General features: G+C 39.3%; 1 protein-coding gene across 1 annotated transcript in view; it reads right to left on the reverse strand.

Annotated features, from left to right (window-relative positions):
• Window positions 1-7,125, reverse strand: part of LOC109307236 (prostaglandin F synthase-like) — an 80,621-nt gene continuing 73,496 nt past the window's right edge. Inside the window, exon 8 of the mRNA XM_019531017.1 lies at window positions 1-90. The gene's annotated coding sequence lies outside the window, so the exon portion shown is untranslated. The remainder of the gene's footprint in view (window positions 91-7,125) is intronic.

Below are 7,125 nucleotides of genomic sequence, written 5' to 3' on the forward strand. Positions count from 1 at the left end.
CAATGGATAGGTTAGATGAATCAGTTTCTTATTGATGTTCATAGAGTTTAATGATTCCATATCTTCTTCCTTCAGACTAAAATCAAAAACCTAGTTTGGGGGAAAATAAAGCAGTAAGAACTCTCATGGGCTAAAGTACATCTGTCCAACTTCTAAATTGCTGCATGACACATGACACCCCCTCCCCTCTGCTGCACCACATGGGTGTCCCCACCATTGCTGCACCACATGCCTGTGCACCCCCCTACTGTTGCACTGTGCACCCTTGCCTCCACTGCTGCCTTGTATGCCCAGCATGGCTCCAGGTTCACCCTTGGCTCCCCTGGCTGAACAGTGCTGCATTGCCCTGCTCCCTGGAATGGGGGCAGGCAGCAGAAGCTGGAGCGATGAGGGGAGTAGCAGCTGGGCAGGAGGCCTGGGGACTGCAACTTACCCACTCGCAGGCCGCATGCAGCCCATGGGCCATCAGATGGACAGCCCCAGGCTAAAGCACATGAAGACAGATTTATCGTTAATATATTATGACTTAGCAAAATCAGGTTTGATTTCATTGTTAAATATTCTAATACTAATCATGGTGAACTTAGTTAATATTTCAATACTCATCCTAATAATTTAGGCGTGGTTTAGCCTGATTCAGCATTAATTTCATGGAGACTAATTTGAAGTGTTATTGATACACACATTACACTGATTATTGCAAAACCTGAATTAACAATTTGCATTTCCACTGAATACAAATTATTTTTTACAAAACTGTAAGGGAAGGGTGACATTAGGAGAAACTTATTTCCAAGCAGGAAGAATGAACAGACATTAGTGTCTGAACTACAGGTACAGCTCTAAGTTTATAAGTGACAATACACTAGAAAGAAGAAAACAGAAAAGTAACACGAAGAGAATATGAAAAAAGTATTGGAGAGAGTTCAATCAGTGGCATGAAGTAATTTTACCTTAAACCACTTGAGCTCAAAATTATATAAGAAATTTTACCATAGTGCATCATTCTGTCCTTCTTATTTGCACTTATCAGATTATAGCAGAAATGCTCTAATGGTGTAACTGGATAACATAATGCTCATAACAAACCATTAGAAAGATATTTTCCATCTAATTTTTCGTCTGCCAATGCAAGACATTCAGGCAATGTTCTACAACCAGAAAATCTAAGAAATTACGGGAATGTTACATTGACAATGTTCTGAAAGGGATAAGCTGATTATGATAATCATCTTCCAAAGATGGATATTGGGTGTCTATGATAGGTTATGTCTGACAAGTTCACAAAAAGCCTGCTTGTCATGTCACTAACCAAGTTAAAGAAGGAAGGAAGGAACGAAGGAAGGAAAAAGAAAAGATGAAAGAATGAATGAACAAATGGCAACATACTGGTTCTATGCCAGAGAAGGCAATTTATGCTAAAGAACATGACCTCTACACTTACACTTCATTGAGTGATCTTTCACCAACTTTACTATGCAGCCCTCTGAATTACTTTCCAGAAACTCAGCTTGACAGCTGTAGACTTAATTTCTTTTTATAGGATGAGTCCAAGCCATGGAGAACTAACTACTAGGGAATAGATAGGTCATAGAAAAACACCCCACCCTTCTACCATGACACTGTAAAAGCTTGACTCAAAACGTGGGGTGGGACCAAAACCAAACAACTCCACTTTCCTAAAACAAATCCATTTCATAGCTAGATAATGTATTTGAGCCTGCACATCCTCAGAAGCTGGAAGTCCCAGCTAGAGAGACACAAAAGTCTTTCCTAATTGGAGGAGGATAAAAATCTAGCCATTTAGGGACTGGATTACAGCTGATATAGATAAAAATATTTGGTCATGCAGCTTCTGAATTTGTTTCAGTCTTGGCTAGCTCACCTCTAAATAATGACATTAAAGATCACTTTAAGTAGACTGGCTGCACTAATATAGGTTAAGCCAGGGAACTATCTAGGACAGTGATTCTGAACTGGGGTACCATGTCACCTTGGGATTCTGTTAAGGGTGATGCATAATATTAGCACTGTTAATTGTGCAAAAACTCCCGCAACTCATAAGATAAGCCTGGAGATTTCAAATAGGAATCCATAATGTTAAAAACATGCCAACCTGTTGTGGTCTTGTGAGTTGAACGAAACAGAAGAATTTCTCTACTATTGTTTTGTAGGCCAGAAACAAGAGAAAGCTAAGAGACGGCATTTTCCAGGGCATGGCTTGAGTTTAAATGAGAGGTGTCTTGAGTCTAAAAAGATTGAGAACCACACTGATCTACAGCAACATCATATTAAAGCTGTAAAAAATTGAGGGGTTATTTACATGAGGAACTGAGATATGATAAAAGCGGATCTCTGTGAGTCTGTTTAGGGCCAAAGTGGCCCTGTCCAGTCCAGGCATAGCAGTTTCCATCTGATGTCAGCACTAGTGGGTATATGTTATATAACTCCCGGATGTGGTAGAAGTTTTAATTCAAATTCATTTGAGGGTCTATCCTGGCTTTTATTTCAACGAGGCCTGAACACGCTCAATGTCCTGACCAGTTGGAACCCGTCTGCTCTGGTTCATTGGAGAGCCTTTAGTGTATTCTTTCACTGCCTGGCTGTAGTAGTGATTAATCCCCTGTGTTGCCGAGAATAGATAAGTGGCCACTGAATAAAGGTGGCTGGTAAAGACATGTTGCTTATATCATATATTATTACATGGGCTAGCTGAATGCCAGTCATTCAAAATCCCTTTTAGAAGCATTTGAAATCTCAAGGGAAGTTAAGAAAACTGTTCAAGGATTAAGTTCAAGCCAAATCTTCAAAGCATTGGGCAGGGAGGGAGGAGATATACCTAGACTCCCTTAACATCAGTGACAGCAACTCCATCCTAGTGATTTGCTTTAAAAGCAAAGGGTTAATATCATTAGCTTTCCTGTCAAAACAATGTTGCACTGCAGCTTTAAAAGGAAATCTGTTGGTACACAAGGTCAAGTACACGTTTCAGACTGCTGGACTGGGAAGGTTTTTGAATTCTGGCAGCCTGGTTATTACATGTGTGTTGTTCACAAAAATAGTGTTGTTTTTTTCAAGTTTAGACTGTGAAGAAAGATGCAACAGAAGCGGATTTTGTGCAATCTCTTCTGTTGTGCAGTCAGAAATGCCTTTTGTGTGTAGTTGACACCACCACCACAGCCACTGTCACAGTTTCCCAACTAAAGGGTCACAGAAGCCTTTAACCCACATAATATAAAAGATGCAGTTGAGAAAGCATAGAGGCACAAGAATAATAAGAACCCTAGCCACTCTCGAAAAGTCAGACAGGAAACTTATTGCCTCGGCGGCCCTCAGAGAAAGCCTCGCCCTTCCACTTGACTGTTTATATTTTTTCTTTTCCTATTTATTGTTTAAAACCAGTTTCCATTCTGTTAATGATCAGAGTGTTGTAGCAAAGAGGGCTGATTGTAGATGCAAGTCTTGATTACTTATTATTTCAAATCGGGTGCTATTTACCCCACACTAAAAAAGGCGTGCCTCAATAGCTCATAATGTAAATAACACAGACACCTTCAACTTTATTCCACATCCTTCTCACAAAGTTGTGAGATACAGTGATAACGCACCATACATTTCCAAGCCTTAACCTGTGTCAAAGATCAGAGAGTTTACTCTTTGGAGCTCGAATGGATGGGATGAGGGGTTTCGGCACCAGAATCCACTGTGCGTAGCACTCTGAATGTTCACTCTAGGCATGCATTTTGAGAAAATCTGCACCAAACATCCTCTGCCAGTGCCCTCCTGGGCATTGTATAAAGCAGAAGCAAGAAATGGAGTGAGGCTTTCAGTTTTCATACCTCTGGCGCTTTTAAAGTCTTTTTGTTTTCTTATCTATTGAGTGCAGTACGCTTCTGCTTCTATCAACAAATACCACTACTCATACCCTAACAACCAGGGTGGGTAAAAATTATTATTTTTTTAAATTAAAAAAAATCAGACTTTGTATTTAAATGAGTTTTTTTATTTAATCGTATTTTTTGTTATAATGCTTTTTTAAAAAAACCTATATGAAGTTTTAATTTAAGATATATTAAAGATCAAAGATATCATAATGGAATAGGGTCTATAACTTCTAACTGAATACTATCTGAGACCATATATTCATGTAACCTTTTTAGAAAAGTTTTATAAATAGGTCACAACAGGCCGTGGATTATATTAATCTTATGGGGTTCCCAGAGGCTTCTTTATATTTTAGTAAAGATTAAGGAAAATCACTCTACCCAATGGGACTCAGTGCTCAGTCTAGAAGATCCCATTAAGTGTCTCTGTGATGCTTAGTCTTAGTTCTCAAACTGTGGATTTGTGTCTCCAGAGATAACATCCTTGTTAACAGCACTATATGGAGATGAGTGATAAAAGACCTGATTACTTACCCATTAGCCCTATTGTCTCTCTGCAAGTTTGGGTACACAGATTCAAGCTCTTACCTCTCTCTAAAAGTGCAAAGTTTTAAGAAGTTAAATGAATACAGGATATCAAACAACAAGAATGCACTTGTTGTAGAAAACAATGATTAAATTGAAGCTTCCTGAACAATGATTTAAATCATAATTTAAATTATTTGATGTAAATCAAATCCACCCTGCTAGCAATACTGTCAAGCAGGGCCTAAACTAACCAAAGGCATTCTCGCCTTCCCTTCCCATCCTACCATTTCATAATTTAAAGATCTAAGAAAATGATGTTAACTGTATTTTAGGTACTGGTTTAAATCTGTCCACGAGGAGTTACCACTCTGGGAAAGGATGAAAACCACTTTACAGTAAGAGAAAACAGTTTTCTTTTTAAACAGAGTAAGATCACTTAAAGATAAATGTGAAATATGAATCCAGTAAGTCAAATTCTTTCCTGGTACAACTCAACTGAAGCCAAAAGAACTAAATAGGATTTGTTCTAATGAACCTAAATTGGATTAACTAACTCAGTATAAAAGATTGACAAAACAATTCACAAAGGAAAGCAAGCTACAATGATAACATACATTATATTTCAAAGGGTTTGAAGATAAAAGGATTAAATTTTTATGATATCAGGGCAAGTTAATACTTCCAGTAGGAAACAATGGTTGGCGATTAACGATGGCACAATGTACAAAAATGCCTATCACATCACACCTGCAAGGAAGATAACACAGCTCAGTTCAGTGTCAGCATTTATTTAAATATTTATTACTCAAACTACTGTGCACTTGGAACACAGTTAATCTTCAAAATGATACTATTCTGTAGCTCTAGGTCAATTACCTGTTAGTAGAAAAACTGCCTGGAAAAAATGAGCAAAACCCTGGAAACAGGCTTTAAAACTAATGATAACTGTGTCTCAAGTTACTCGGAAAATAAAAATCGGAGACCAACTGTAACTTTTAGAAACTGTTCATTACAGGGAAGTGTGCTAGCTATAAGTCTTCCACAGTCATGTTATTTCTATTCAATACTGACACCTGAGCATGGTAAACATGGGTTGCAAATACTACAAAGATTTAATATTGTGCCTTATTTAGATGTAGAATGCACGGTTTATTATCAGAAAGAACTAAGATTATTTAGTCTGGAGAAGTGACGAATGATGGGGAATCCATGAATCTCCAAATACTGTATTTTCACACATATAACATGCCCCAAATACAATAGAAATCTTGTTTTTGTCTGCAAAGAGTGGGGACAAAACCTAATCTTTAAGCTGACTCACCCTCCCTTTCTTGCTCAGCTAAAACTCTAGTACAGGGGTAGGCAACGTATTTTGGGTGGAGTGCCGAAAAAACCACAACGTCTACCTTGGAAGGTGCCAGAATGCTGACGTACCCAGAGCAGCTGTTTGCAGCCTCCCAGCAGCAGCCGGCCCATGGAGCATGGTCTGCTTGCAGCAGCGCTTGCAGCCACCCAGCCACCTGCTGGAAGCAGCCTGAGCTCCGTGGCTGGCAGCAGCTGCTTAGAGCCCAGGCTGGCACTGGTGTGCCAAGCAAAATGGCCTTGTGTGCCACAGTTGGCACACGTGCTGGGGGTTGCAGACCCCTGCTCTAGTTGCTGCTCAATACTGGTCCTCCATAGGTAGAGCTCTGATCTTGAAAAGAGTTCAAGCTGTGAAACAGAAAGAAACCAGAAGCCCTAGCAAACAGCAATATTTCTCTAAGAAAGTTTAGCTGCATTTGTGGAAGGTCAAGACCAGTAAAAAGGAGAGAGAATCTTTTAACACCTGTGAAGTAAAGAATTAATTCAAAGGCCCATTAATAGGCCATTGACTCCCTCAGCTGCCTGAAGAGTTATACAGGAGCTGTTGGACCGTGAAGCAGGAATTAAAGCAGGGGGCTTCTATCATGGGCAAAAAATCAGCTTTCCCACTTAAAACACACAGCCCAATTTTTGGAGGCTGATTTCAGGGGGAAAGGCATGTATTGTATGTGAGAAAATATGGCAACTGACAGACAATTACAGAGAGGATGGAGATGGGCTCTTCCCTGTGGCTATAGGGGACAGGACTAGGACTAATGGCTTTGAGTTACAGCAGGAGAAATTTAGGTTGGAGATTAGGAGGAACTTTCTGACTATGAGGGTAGTCAAATATTGAAACCGACTACCTAGAGAAGCTGTGGAATCTCCATCCTTAAAAGTTTTCAAGAGCAGATTAGACAGACACTTGGTTGGGATGATTTAGTAAGGGATGCTGCTGCCTTGAGCAGGGGGCTGGACTAGATGTGATCTTGTGACATCCCTTCAAGGCCTATTTTCCTATGATCCTGATTTTATGATCAGATGATATGACTATCCTGGATGAATACAAAGATGTAGCCTTGATACCTTTTTAAACAACATAAATATAGTTACAAGTGTTACACCTGGGGTTACCCACCTTCCTATCAACATCTGCAAATTTTATACATACATATATACGCACACACACACACATATATTCTACTCCCTGGCACCATGTTAGATGCAGACAAATAGGGGTGAATTATAATTCCATAGGGAAAATGGTGAAACTGACCATCATAAAACATTTCAATTCCAAAAGTAAACATACTGAAAAACAGAGAAAAATATTTTTTCCCTCTAATTTTTCTAGGGATGGTAAATCTTAATC

This window comes from Crocodylus porosus, unplaced genomic scaffold (assembly GCF_001723895.1).
Source record: "Crocodylus porosus isolate Cpor-Errol unplaced genomic scaffold, CroPor_comp1, whole genome shotgun sequence".
Classification (NCBI taxonomy): domain Eukaryota; kingdom Metazoa; phylum Chordata; order Crocodylia; family Crocodylidae; genus Crocodylus; species Crocodylus porosus.